At 44.6% G+C, this 14,092-nt stretch overlaps 1 protein-coding gene across 3 annotated transcripts in view; it reads left to right on the forward strand.

Moving 5' to 3' along the window:
* The window catches only part of WDR33 (WD repeat domain 33), a 120,547-nt gene that overhangs the window by 8,362 nt on the left and 98,093 nt on the right, over positions 1–14,092 (forward strand). The window lies entirely within an intron of this gene.

A 14,092-nucleotide genomic window follows, 5' to 3' on the forward strand; every position in this document is an offset into this window, starting at 1 on the left:
TCTTTTTTGGCACTGTAGTTTGCAATATTATTACTGAAGGGGTACCATGCATATCACTTTACCTCCTCTCAGCACCCAATTCTTTTTTTTTTTTTTTTTTTTTTTTGGGTCACACCCGGCAGCGCTTAGGGGTTACTCCTGGCTCTACACTCAGAAATCACCCCTGGGGGGGGGAGGAAAAAAAAAAAGAAATCACCCCTGGCAGGCAAGGGGGACCATATGGGATGCTGGATTAGAACCACCATCCTTCTGCCTGGAAGGCAGACACCTTACCTCCAGGCTATCTCTCAGACCCCAGAACCCAATTCTTGTCCTGAGTGATCGTTTCCAATTGTCATGGTCTCTTCCTAATTGCAATCCCCTGCTATTTGTATCGAGTTTCCTCGCCTCATGGATCCATGTCATGGACATGACCCATGTCAGTTGTGATTCCTTGCCACATGGACCCATCCTCTTGGACCTTGTAGTAATTGTCTTTGAGTGCACTCATTCTTTGTCTATCCCTATCCTGACTCATTTCAAGCTTAGCATAATTACTCTTCATAACCATTCATGTATAAGTACTTTTCATAACTTTGGTTTTCCTAACAGCTTCATAGTATTGCATTGTGTATTGCACCACAGTTTCTTTATTCACTCATCTGTTTTCAGGCACTTTCCAGATTCTGGCTATTGTGAATAGTGCTGCAATGAATGAACATGGGCATGCAGAGGACTTTTCTGCATTGTTTTGGGCCCTTAGGGTATATTCCTAGGAGAGGTAATGATGGGTTATATGGGAGCTCAGTTTGTAGATTTTTGAGGAATGTCCATATTGGGCTTTTTTTTTTTTTTTTACCACACCCATTTAATGATCAGGGATTACTCCTGGCTAAGTGCTCAGAAATTGCCTCTGGCGTGGGGGGACCATATGGGACCTCGGGGGATGAATCGCGGTCCTTGGCTAGAGCTTGCAAGGCAGACACCTTACCTCTAGCGCCACTTTGCAGGCCCTGTCCATATTGTTTTTCAAAAAGGCTTGACCAGTCTGGGTTTGATTCTTGACCCCACAGAGTCTCAGATACATCTGATTTTAGGCCTGGAACACCAGTGGGTATTCCCCCACTGTCTCCTACACTATTGGGAATGACCTGGAAAATTCCCTGCAAGCACAGCACTGAGCAGCATCTTACATTCAACTGTCTTACTGGTTTGCAAAGAATTCCTCATGTACTGTAAAGTGAACCTAGGTAAAAGCCTAACAAAGGACCTTCCCCCAACTTCCTGTTTTCCTAATCTCTTTTGGTTTGTAAAACTACACATGGATTATGGGGCCTTTGCCCACCCTAGTGGGTGGGGTTCTGAATAATAAAGAAAAACCATGCTGGCTTTGTGGGGAGAGAGGACACATGGGATAGTAAGACAGACATGGCTTAGGAGCACAGGTCAGGGAGAGCTCGGCAAAAAATGAGCACATGCTAGAAAAAAAGCCATGAGGAATAAAGTGAGCTGACTTAAATGAATGTCTTTTCCGACTGCTGTGTATCATTTCTCTGCCGCTACTACCCTTCAGATCTGCCGGCCCATGCCAGGGGAGGGCCCACCCAACACGTGGATCACTATATAATTTTATTGATTGATTGGTTGGTTTTTGGGCCTCACTCGACGACGCCCAAAGGTTACTCCTGGCTCTGCCTTCAGAAATTGCTCCTGTCAGGCTTGGGGACCATATGGAAAACTGGGGATCAAACCTGGGTACGTCCCAGGTTGGCCATGTGCAAAGCACGTACCCTACCACTTTGCTATCGCTCTTGCCCTTCACATATAATTTTAGTGTTTTTTTTTTTTTTTGGTTTTTGGGTTACACCCAGCAATGCTCTTACTCCTGGCTCCACGCTCAGAAATCACTCCTGGCAGGCTTGGGGGACCATATGGGATGCCGGGATTCGAACCACCGTCCTTCTGGGTGCAAGGAAAACACCGTACCTCCATGCTATCTCTCCGGCCCCATAATTTTAGGTTTTTGTTTTTTTTTGTTTTTGTTTTTTGTTTTGTTTTTTGGGCCACACCCGGCAGTGCTCAGGGGATACTCTTGGCTGTCTGCTCAGAAATAGCTCCTGGCAGGCACGGGGGACCATATGGGACACCGGGATTCGAACCAACCACCTTTGGTCCTGGATTGGCTGCTTGCAAGGCAAACTTTGCTGCTGTGCTATCTTTCCGGGCCCCATAATTTTAGTTTTAATCAACAATGTACGGCTTGAAAGGACTCTCTGTTTTGGGGGCACACACAGTGATGCTCAGGGATTATTCCAAATGGTGCTTGGGACTATGTGGGTTGTTGAGGACCAAACCCAAATCAGCTGCATACAAGGCAAGCTCCATACCCACTGTACTATCCCAAACTCATGGATAATAAGAGTATTTTATTGAAATTTTGCTTTTCTTGGGGGTGGTTTGCACATCCTGCAGTGCTCAGGGCTTCTGGTTCTGTGCTCAGGGATCATTCCTGGCAGCACTCGGGGACCATATAATCAGTCAAACAGTGATAGGGGAAGTGTCCTGTTCATTGTAATGTCTCCCAGGTCCCAATTGTAAAACATTGGGGCTGGAGAAATAGCATGGAGGTAAGGCATTTGCCTCACATGCAGAAGGTCTGTGGTTTGAATCCCGGCGTCCCATATGGTCCCCTGAACCTGCCAGGAGCGATTTCTGAGTGTAGAGCCAGGAGTAACCCCTGAGTGCTGCTGGGCGTGACCACCCCCCCAAAAACAAAACAAAACAAAAAACCAATTGTAAAACATTTTAAAATTCATGGGGCTGCATTCATTTTCAATACCCAACATTCACAGACAGGGGTAATCCTTCTTCCATACTCTGTCCCCAGGAAGCTCTGAACATCACAGATTATAACCCCCCAAAAAACAAACATAAATGTGGAAATTGAACTCTGGTCAACCAAGTGCAAGACAAAAATCTTTATCCACTATATTAGCACTTAGACCCCATTTATTTGTTAATCTTTGTTTATTTGTTTGTTTTTGGGGTCACACCCGGCAGTGCTCAGGGGCCACTCCTGGCTCTACGCTCAGAAACTGCTCCTGGCAGGCTCAGGGACCACATGGGATGCTGGGATTCGAACCACTGTCCTTCTGCATGCAAGGCAAATGCCCTACTTCCATGCTATCTCTGTGGCCTCTGTTATTCTTATTTCATTGAGCCTATTTTTTTTTTTTTGGTTTTTGGGTCACACCCGGCTGTGCTCAGGAGTTACTCCTGGCTGTCTGCTCAGAAATAGCTCCTGGCAGGCACGGGGGACCATATGGGACACCGGGATTCGAACCAACTACCTTTGGTCCTGGGTGGGCTGCTTGCAAGGCAAACACCGCTGTGCTATCTCTCCGGGCCCGAGCCTATTTTTTTTAAACAAAAACTTTATTGATTGGTTCATTTTGGGGCCACACCCAGCGGCGCTCAAGGGTTACTCCTGGATCTGCACTGAGAAACTGCCCCCTGGCAGGTTGGGGGACCATATGGGATGTCCAGAATACAACCGGGTCCCTCCTGGGTCAGCCACATGCAAGGCAAATGCCCTACTGCTGTGCTATCTCTCTGGCCCCTATTCTTCTGGGGGTGGTCTTACACATGGTATCTGGCTTGGTGCTTAGGGGTCCATATAGGATGCCAAGTATCAAACCTGGGTTGGCCTTGTGCAAGGAAAGTTTCTTTTCTACTATGTTCTCTTTCTGAACCCTCATTTGAGTGTATTATTTAATTTTCTACTTTGTTTTTGCTTTTGGGTCATACCTGGTTGCACTCGGGTTATTCCTGGCCCTGGGCTCAGAAATCCCTCCTGGCAGGCTCAGGACCATATAGGATGCTGGGAATTGAACCCTGGTCTGTCCTGGGTCTTGCTTCATGCAAGGCAAACGTCTTACTGCTGTGCTATCTCTCTAGTCCCCATCTACTTTGTTTTTCTTTGGTGACTGGGGTTTGCATAGTCTTGGTTTGATGCTCATTTTGGTGTTGACCTCTTTTTTTTTTTTTTTTGAGGGCCATATCTGACAGTGCTCACTTCCTGGATGCAGGATTAGAAATTATTCCTGGCAGGGTTTTGGGGGACCATCTTGGGTTCTAGGGACTGAATCCGGTTGGCCTTGTACAATGTAAGCACCCTACCTACTGCATTTAAATATCTTATAGCGGGGCCGGGTAGGTGGCGCTGGAGGTAAGGTGTCTGCCTTGCAAGCGCTAGCCAAGGAAGGACCTCGGTTCGATCCCCCGGCGTCCCATATGGTCCACCCAAGCCAGGGGCGATTTCTGAGCACATAGCCAGGAGTAACCCCTGAGCGTCAAATGGGTGTGGCCCAAAAACCAAAAAAAAAAAAAAAAAATATCTTATAGCTCCAGCTCAAGGATTAACACTTGATTGATGAGCTGTGTAGGGACAGTACACTGGTTGTATGGTTCTCATATTTGGTTTGATTGAAAGGGGCTGGAGAAATAGTACAACAGTGAGGGCACTTGCCTTGCACACCTCTGACCCAGGTTCAATTCCTGTTCTCCTAAATGTTCCCCTAAGGTGGCCATAGGTGATCCTAGAGTATAGAACCAGGACTAACCCCTGAGTATAGCTGGGTTTAGCCAAATCCCCTCCAACAAAGGGAATGTCCTAGAAATCTTACACTAGTTGTTCTACCACTAGGAACTCCAAAACTTAGTTTCTAGCACATACTTGGGTATGAAAGGTGGTGCTGGGTGTTGAACTTGAGGCCTCAATCTTGCAAGGCAAATGCTGTCCACTGGCCTTTGTGTACAATTCTTTTGTGTGGATGCAGAGTGTTCACTTCTTGTGAACCTACAGAGGGCTATAATGGTTGGGTATATTATAATATCTTTAGCACAAGAAAATGTTACACTTATTTTTTCCAAGAGTCTACTATTTTACTTTTTAATCAGAAGTGTATGAAGGTTCTAATTTGTTTGCATATTTAGCACTTCTCTTAGGTTTTAATCCTGTATCTTCTCAGGGGTCACTATGGAGATATTCAGGAGACCATTTGGGGGTGCCCGAAATTCCAGCAAGAGTCAGGTCTTACTCCATGTCTGCACTCAGAAATCTCTCTTGGGTTTAGGAAGCCTGTGGAATGTTAGTGATCAAACCAGGGTCAGCCATGTATAAGGCAAGTGTCTTAGCCACTGTACTATATCTCTGGCTCCTAAAAAATGAATTTTGATCTTCAACTAGCTATTTGATGCCTTTCTCCAGGCTCAATGCTCAAGGATTTTCCTAGTGGTGCTTAGGGGATCAGGTAGTGTTTGAGATTGAACCTGTGCTATCTGCTTGCAAAACATGTATTCTTTGAAATTCCCCCTGGCTCCCAGCAACTTTTGGGATGGGTGTAAGGGCTACCCAGGGCTGTACTTGGAGCGATACCACAGTGGGTAGGGTGTTTGCTTTGCATGTGGTTAACCTGGATTCTATACCCAGCATCCCTTATGCTCCCCTGAACAACCCTGGAGCACCATCGGGTGTGGCCAAAAACAAACAAAAAAAGGAGATTGCTCCCCTTTTTGGGAAGGGAGGTTTTTCTTGAATCACAAATGGCAGATAATTATTAACCAGATCACCTCAGCCTGTTGGATGGGACCAGGATTGAATTAATATTTTAGCTTCATGCCTGTAAGATAGGTATTCCTGAGCACATCCTGAGGCCCTCTGAAACTATTGTACTTGAGACCCAACTTGGGGGCCGGAGAGATAGCATGGAGGTTAGGCCTTTGCCTTTCATGCAGGAGGTCATCGGTTCAAATCCCAGAGTCCCATATGGTCCCCCGTGTTTGCCAGGAGCAATTTCTGAGCCTGGAGCCAGGAATAACCCCTGAGCACTGCCGGGTGTGACCCAAAAACCACAAAAAAAAAAAAAAAAAGAGACCCAACTTGTTTGGAGAGAAACACTGAACTTTAGAGATAATATTAAAGATAATTATAACTAGGCCATTGTGTGTATTAAAACCCTTTTTTTTTTGGAGAGCTGTTTTAAAGTAAAAACAAACAGGGCTTGGTGAAGCACTTGCCTAATGTGTGAAGCTCTGGGTATTTTTACCCTCTGCCCTCCCCCCCTTTTCCTTTTTTTGTTGGTGTTTTGGGCCACACCCGTTTGATGCTCAGGGGTTTCTCCTGGCTAAGCACTCAGATATTACCCCTGGCTTGGGACCATATGGGACGCTGGGGGATCGAACAGCAGTCCTTCCTTGGCTAGCACTTGCAAGGCAGACACCTTACCTCTAGCGCCACCTCGCTGGCCCCCTTTTCCTTTTTATAATTTTTTGTGTGCCACACCGGATGCTATTAATCCTGACTCTGTGTTTAGGAATCACTCCAGTTTTTGGCAACTATATGCCATGTTGGTGATTGAATTGGGGTCCACCATTTGCAAGCTGAGAATCTCAGTTCCTGCACTATCTCTTTGGGGATTGACACCTGGCTATGCTTAGGGGTTACTCCTGGCTCTGCACTCAGAAATCGCCCCTGGCAAGCTGGGGGACTATATGGGATGCTGGGAATCAATTAGGTTCCTCCCGGGTTGCCGGAATACTAGGCAAATGCCCCACCACTGTGCCATCTCTCCAGCCCTTTTCTATTCTTTCAAAGATAATGTAGGCTATAAATACATAATGTATTTATGTATTTACTATGTATATGTCCCTGGTTGTTGTTTTTTTTCTTGGTATACACAGTAGTTTATATAAAGTTCTGTGCCTTTTTTTTTTTTTTTTTTTTTGGTCCTGTTTCTGACAGCACTGGGGTGATATGGGCCTGCTGGTAGCTCTCTGTACCAGCTCTGCTGGTAGCTTGAGGATCATTGTATCTGCTTTTGGTATCATGCAGTCTATAGATTAAACCCGGGTTTCTGGTAGGTAGAGTGCTTCCCTTACATTTTTGGCTTACCCAAATTTGATCCCTGGCATTTTATATAGTCTCCAGAACCTTGCCCAGAATGATTCCTGAGCACAGAGCCAGGAGTAAACCCTGAGCATAGTCTGTACCTTTTTGGGGGTGGCACAGGGGCCCACTCTGGTTTATATGTTGCCCACATCAGACCTTGTTTATCAGGTTTGAACCATCTTTTTAGTCACTGGGTTACTTTCTTTTCTGCTTTGGGTCAGATCTAGTGATACTCAGGTTATTCCTGGTTTTATCCTCAGAAATGACTCTAGGGGCTGGAGAGATAGCATGGAGATAAGGTGTGTTTGCCTTGCATTCTGAAGGGCAGTGGTTCAAATCCCAGCATCCCATATGGTCCCCCGAGCCTGTCAGGATCGATTTCTGAGCATAGAGCCAGGTGGAACCCCTGAGCACTGCCTGGTGTGACCCAAAAACCAAAACTAAAAAAAAAAAAACAAAAAAACAAAAAAACAAAACAACAACAAAAGAAATGACTCTTGGTGCTTCTGGGACCGGATGGGATGTTGGGGATTGAACGAAGTTGGCTTCCTGCAAAGGAAATGCACTACTATCTTCCTGTTCTCTCTCCCTCTCCCTCTCCCTCTCCCTCTCTCCCTCTTCCTCCCTCCTCCCCTCTCCCTCTTCCTACCCCTCCCTCTCTCCCCCTTCTCGCCTCTTTCCCTCTCACTCCCTCTTTTCCTTTCTCCCCCTCTCCCTCTCCTTTCTCTCCCTCTTTTCCTCTCTCCCCCTCTCCCTCTCCTTTCTCTTCCTCTTTTCCTTTCTCCCTCTCCCACTTTCTCTCACTCCCTTCCCTCTCCCCCTCTCTTTCCCTTCCCTCTCCCCCTCTCTTTTCCTCTCTCCCTCCACACCTGGTGGTGCTCTGGAATCATGCCTTGGGACTATATGGGATCCTTGGGATTGTATCAGGATGACCTGCTGCATGCAGATTCCACGCAGATTCAGGACAGATCTGGTTTTCATTTCTGGCATCCCATATGTCCTCCTAGACTGCCAGGAACGATTTGGGGGTGTTGGGCTACACCTGTCTTCTGGCTTGGCGCCATATGGGATGCCTGGATTCAAACTACTGTCCATCCTGGATCGACTTCGTGCAAGGCAAAAGCCCTATTGCTGTGTTATCACTCTGGCCCCCAGGAGCGATTTCATTTCTGAGTGCATAGCCAGTAGTAACTCCTGAGTACTGCCTGCAAGGCAGATGCCCTACAACTGTGTTATCACTCCAGCCTCCAGGAGCGATTTCTGAGTGCATAGCCAGTAGTAATTTTGAGTACTGCCAGGTGTGACCAAAAAAAAATAAATAAAAGAAGAAAGAAATGTGTGTAAACACACCTTTTTAATTCTGAAAATTCATTTAGCTCATTACTTGCGACAGAAACAAAAAAATGAATTTTTATGGAGACCTATTTAGGCTCTTTGTAGTTCACAGGTGTCTGAGAGGAAATATTTTCAAACTATATAAATATGCTTCTGTTTCTGAAACTTTTCTACTAAATTTAGCATTCATTGGTGACACCTGCATACAGCAACTATTTCATTGTTCCATTGGTGGTTATTTTAATACACATGAACATCTAATGTTCCTGGGTACCAAAGTACCTATGTACATTGTTTATAGGACTCTTGGAATATAGGGATTAAAAAGAACTAGATTTTTGCTTACAAGTAATACATAGTTTAAACCAGAGGTTCTTTTTTTTTTTTTTTCTTTTTGGTTTGATTTGGGTTACACCTGGATGTGCTCAGGGATTACTCCTGGTGGGCTTGGGGCAAGCCGTGGATCAAGCATGGGTCAGCTGTGTAAATGCCCACAGCAGGTAGGTAAATGCCCTACCTGCTGAATTATCACTAACACAATCAGTTTCTTGATGTGAATAGATAGAAACTACCTTCTTTTTTTTTTTTTTTTTTTTTTGGTTTTTGGGCCACACCCGGCAGTGCTCAGGGGTTACTCCTGGCTGTCTGCTCAGAAATAGCTCCTGGCAGGCACGGGGGACCATATGGGACACCGGGATTCGAACCAACCACCTTTGGTCCTGGATCGGCTGCTTGCAAGGCAAACACCGCTGTGCTATGTCTCCGGGCCCAGAAACTACATTCTTTTGAACCCTTGACCACTTCCACTTCCTTGGATCATCCCAGGGTTTTAATACTAATTCTCTTTTTTAATTTGTGTTATATCCAGCAGTGCTTAAAGTTTATCTCTGGCTTTGTTTATATATGTTCAGGATCACTCTTTGCAGTACTCTGGAGATCCTATGAGGTGCCAGGGTAAACCCTGGTAGTTATGTGCAAGTTCCTTAACTCCATAGTTTTTTTGTTTTGTTTTGTTTTTAGGCCATGCCCAGAAGGTGCTGGGGTAGGTGTGGGCATTATTCGCAGCTTTGTGCTCAGCACTTTTCTTGTCATGTATACTAGCAGATGTGGCCCCTGTAAATGTGTGTTTGTACTGTTTTCTTTTTTTTTTTTTTTTTTTTTGTTTTTGGGTCACACCCGGCAGTGCTCAGGGGTTACTCCTGGCTGTCTGCTCAGAAATAGCTCCTGGCAGGCATGGGGGACCATATGGGACACCGGGATTCGAACCAACCACTTTTGGTCCTGGATCGGCTGCTTGCAAGGCAAACGCCGCTGTGCTATCTCTCCGGGCCCCTGTTTTCTAATATGTACACTCTGACTATTGCAGAAATAAGGAGAAGGAAAGTTGAAGGCGAAAATCAACTGTGTTATTACATATAACAATCCATATTTGTGTGGCTAATATAGACAAAATAAAAAGAGGAAATGCTTCTTGTTTTGTTTTTGTTTTTTGGCTACACCCAATGTTCATTAGGGATTTGTCCTGGTTTTGCACTCAGGAAACACTCCTGGTGGGCTCCGGGGACCATATGCAGTGCAACCTTCATGCAAGACAAATGCCCTACCTGCTACAGTCTCACTTTGACTACAAGAAGATTTTTACTCTAACTTCATGCTTTTACGTTTTGAATTTTTCTCTCATTTAAAAAATTTTTGTAGGGGCCAGAGAGAGATCGCATTGGTAGGGCGTTTACTTTGCACGTGGCTGATCCAGGACGGATCTGGGTTCGATCGCCGCATCCCATATGGTACCCCAAGCCAGGAGTAATTTCTGAACACATAGTCAGGAGTAACCCCTCACTGTCACTGGGTGTACCCCCCCCCCCCCGCCAATTTGTAGTGCCAAGTATAGAACCCAGAACTTTGTACAAGCCATTTATTTTACAGTTCTTGTGCACAAGCACTCAGTTTGTTCAGAATAATTTTATTCCACATGGTTAATTTTAGGTTGTGTGCACTTTATAAATGTCAGGTCTTTTTTTTTTTTTCTCACATACCTAGTGAGGTTAGGGGCAACTCCTACCTCTGCTAAGGTGTTGTAGTCTGTAGTTTTCAGAGATGGTTTTCAGAGGTGATATTGAGGATTGAACTTGGGCTTCCTGCTTGCACTCATGGTTGGAGAGATAGATAGTATAGGGATTCCTTATGCTTACCTTGCATATGGTCAGCTCAGGTTTGATCTCTAGCACTATGTGGTCCCTGGAGCACTTTTGAGAGAGAACACTGAGCACACTAAGTGTGGCTCAAAAACCACCAGCTCTCCTCACATTCTATAACAGGCATTTAGTTATCTCTTTGGCCTGCTCTCTTTTATTTTCATATGGTGAGGTTCCATTAAAAGCTTTACTTTTGTTTCAAGGTTAGAATAGTTTTCTCCTTTTTTTTAAACTTTATTTATTTATTGATTGAGATTGGCTTTTGGGTCACATTCAGCGGTGCTCAGGGTTACTCCTGGCTCTGCACTCAGAAATCACACCTGGTGGCTTGGGGACCATATGGAATGCTGGGAATCGAACTGGGTCTCTCCCAGGTTAGCTGCAAGCAAGGCTAATGCCCTATCACTGTGCTATCTCTCCGGGCCTAGCCTTTTATTTTGTCTATGGTAGGGATATTTTATTAACTAAGGCATTTGTTTTATAGATTATTTTTATTGTGTCAGTTTCTGTAATCTGTGATATTTCTACTTCCTTTAAATTGGAGAGAACTCCAGAGAGTTAGCAATATTGTTTAATTTTGTTGGGTTAAAAAACATAATTCTGGGTGCCAGATGGACAGTACAGGGGTCAAGGGCAATTACCTTATACACTCAAGTACAAGCCGAGTTTTTTTTTGGCAAAATTTGTGCTGAAAAACCCAAACTTGGGTCATACAGGTTATATACAAGTCGCAGCTGAGCTGAACTGTATGCCACTGAACTATTTAATCCACAATATTCAGTGGCACATTTAATTAAGTGAAAAACCCATTTAAGGCAGTAAAGTCCTGTAAATAAATGTTTATAAATTCTGAATCCTTATAATTAGGAATTTTATAGTATAATGATTCAGTACTTTTAACCATTTATTTAAATAGTTTATTCACTTAGTTTATTTATTCTTAAATAGTTTATTCACTTTATTAAAGTTGCCATTGAATACTATGAGTTAATGTGGTATGAAGTATGATAATGGTATACAGTATATCAGTCATGTAATGTAATCTTATATATATATATATTTTTTTGTTTTGTTTTGTTTTTGGGCCACACCCGGCAGTGCTCAGGGGTTACTCCTGGCTGTCTGCTCAGAAATAGCTCCTGGCAGGCGCGGGGGACCATATGGGACACCGGGATTTGAACCAATCACCTTTGGTCCTGGATCGGCTGCTTGCAAGGCAAATACCGCTGTGCTATCTCTCCGGGCCCCATCTTATTTTTTTTTTTTTACTTATTTACTGATTATTCAATTATTGTAATTGTTTTGAGTATGTGTGTGTGTGTGTATATATAATTTTTTTTTTTTTTTTTGGCTCACACCGAATGACGCTCAGGGTTTACTCCTGGCTATGTGCTCAGAAATCGCTCCTAGCTGGGGGACCATATCGGATACTGAGAGATCAAACCAGGGTACACCCTATATTAGTGCATGCAAGGCAAATGACGTACTGTGTACGTCACCACTCTGGCCCCATTTTGGGTGTATATTTTTTATGTTTGAAATTGACCAGTGGTAGCTGCATTTTCCACTTCAGCTTATACTCAGCTCACTAAGTTTTTCCAGTTTTTAGGGTAAAAATTAAGGGGGTCGGCTTATACTCGGTCGGTTTATACTCGAGTATCTAAGTACCTTGCATAAGCTATCCTTCTTGGTCCTCAGTACCACATATGGCCCCAGAGCATCTTCCAAGAGTGATTCCTGAACACAGAGCCAGGAACAATCACTGAGCACTGCCAGGTGTGGGGCCCACCCCCCCAAAAAAAGAAGAAAAAATATAATTCTGTTTGCTTCCCAGGTATGGTCTGTGAAGTTGACTTCTTCAGCTTTTTGGCAGTAAAGTTCTTGTGCAGTTTACTCTCCTAGTACTGATTTTTTTCAAACTCCATAGACGTCTAAATTATTAGTAGATTGAATTTGGACATAGAAAATTGTATTGTTTACGCGTGTGTGAAATGTTTATTAGTTGCATTTTCCATTTTGATCTGTTCAGTAAAAAACATCTAAAAATAGATTTTAGGGGGCCAGAGTGAAAGCACAGCGGTAGAGCATTTGCCTTAGATGAGGCCCACCTGGGATGGATCAAGGTTCTATACCCAGCTTCCCATATGGTCCCCTGAGCGCCTCTGGGTGTGCCCCCAAACCAAAAACAAACAAACAAAAAAGACTTTAGCAGGCCCGGAGGGAGAGAGAGAGCACAGCCCTTGCAAACAGCCGATCCAGGACCAAAGGTGGTTGGTTCGAATCCCGGTGTTCCATATGGTCCCCCGTGTCTGCCAGGAGCTATTTCTGAGCAAATAGCCAGGAGTAACCCCTGAGCATAGCTGGGTGTGGCCCAAAAAACCAAAAAAAAACAAAAACAAAAAAAAGACTTTAGCATTAGAGGGCCAGAGCAGTGGTGCTAGGGGTAAGGTGGCAGGCGGCCTTGCCCACGCTAGCCTAGGACGGACCTCGTTTCAATCTCCCCACCCCCCCAGCGTCCCATATGGTCCCCCAAACCAGGAGCGATTTCTGAGCACATAGCCAGGAGTAACTCCTGAGTGCGTCACTGGTTGTGGCCCCTCCCCCCAAAAGAATTAGACTTTGTTTCCTTTATTCTTTTTGGGTCTCCCTGGCAGTGCTCAGGAATCCTCAGGCCATTCTCCAGGCCATCAGGACTATGTGGGTTTTGTGAGGTCTGTACACACATGTGCTTATGTGCTGAGTATTATGGTGTGTGGGCATGTGGTGCCAAGAACCAAACCAGGCATGCATTCCTTGTTTTATAATGAAGCTGATTGTAAGATTACCAGAGAATACTTTGTTGGACTGAATTCTCAGATAAAATTTATCATATATGTGAGATGCATGTTGTCTCAGGTTGACCATATGAGCTGCTGGAGATTGAAACTGGGCTCGCACTTGTGCCTGCATCTTACTGTCTCTCTGGCCTTAGAACAATATTTTAAAAGATGGATGCTTTCTATTCAAATTTTTAAAATTTCAGTGTCATCATTTACAATACCATTAAGAGCATTGTTTCAGATGTACATGTCACACACATCAGAGTGTCAGCATTTCTCCTGTCATTCCCCATCCCCAGTACCCTTTTAGCAAACTCAGGCCTACTTTTAGAGATTCATTAGTGATATTCAGTTTTGATTTTGGGTCATTCACAGTGATGGGTACCAGTGGTACAGGGAGAACCTGGTCTCTGACATGCAAAGTATGTCTATTAAAATGGAGTTTTTTAGGCCCTCATTTACCTTGTTATTATTTTGTTTTGTTTTGGGGCTACACTCAGGGGTTACTCCTGGTGCTTTGCTCAAGAACTACTAATGGTGGTGCATAGGGGACCATATGGGATGCCAGAGACTGAACCTGGGTCAGTACAGAACCTGCTGTACTATCTCTCTAGCCCCTCTTTCTCTTGGCTATGCGCCCAGAAATTGCTCCTGGCTTGGGGGGACGGTATTCGACACCAGGGGACCGAACCCCGGTCCGTCCTAGGCTAGCGCGAGCAAGGCATGCCTTACAGCTTGTGTCACCACTCTGGCCCCTCATTTACCTTTTTAAAATTTCCTTTTATTTGGGGGAATTGGGCCACGTTGATGGTGCT

Source organism: Suncus etruscus, chromosome 2 (assembly GCF_024139225.1).
Source record: "Suncus etruscus isolate mSunEtr1 chromosome 2, mSunEtr1.pri.cur, whole genome shotgun sequence".
NCBI classification, from domain to species: Eukaryota; Metazoa; Chordata; class Mammalia; order Eulipotyphla; family Soricidae; genus Suncus; species Suncus etruscus.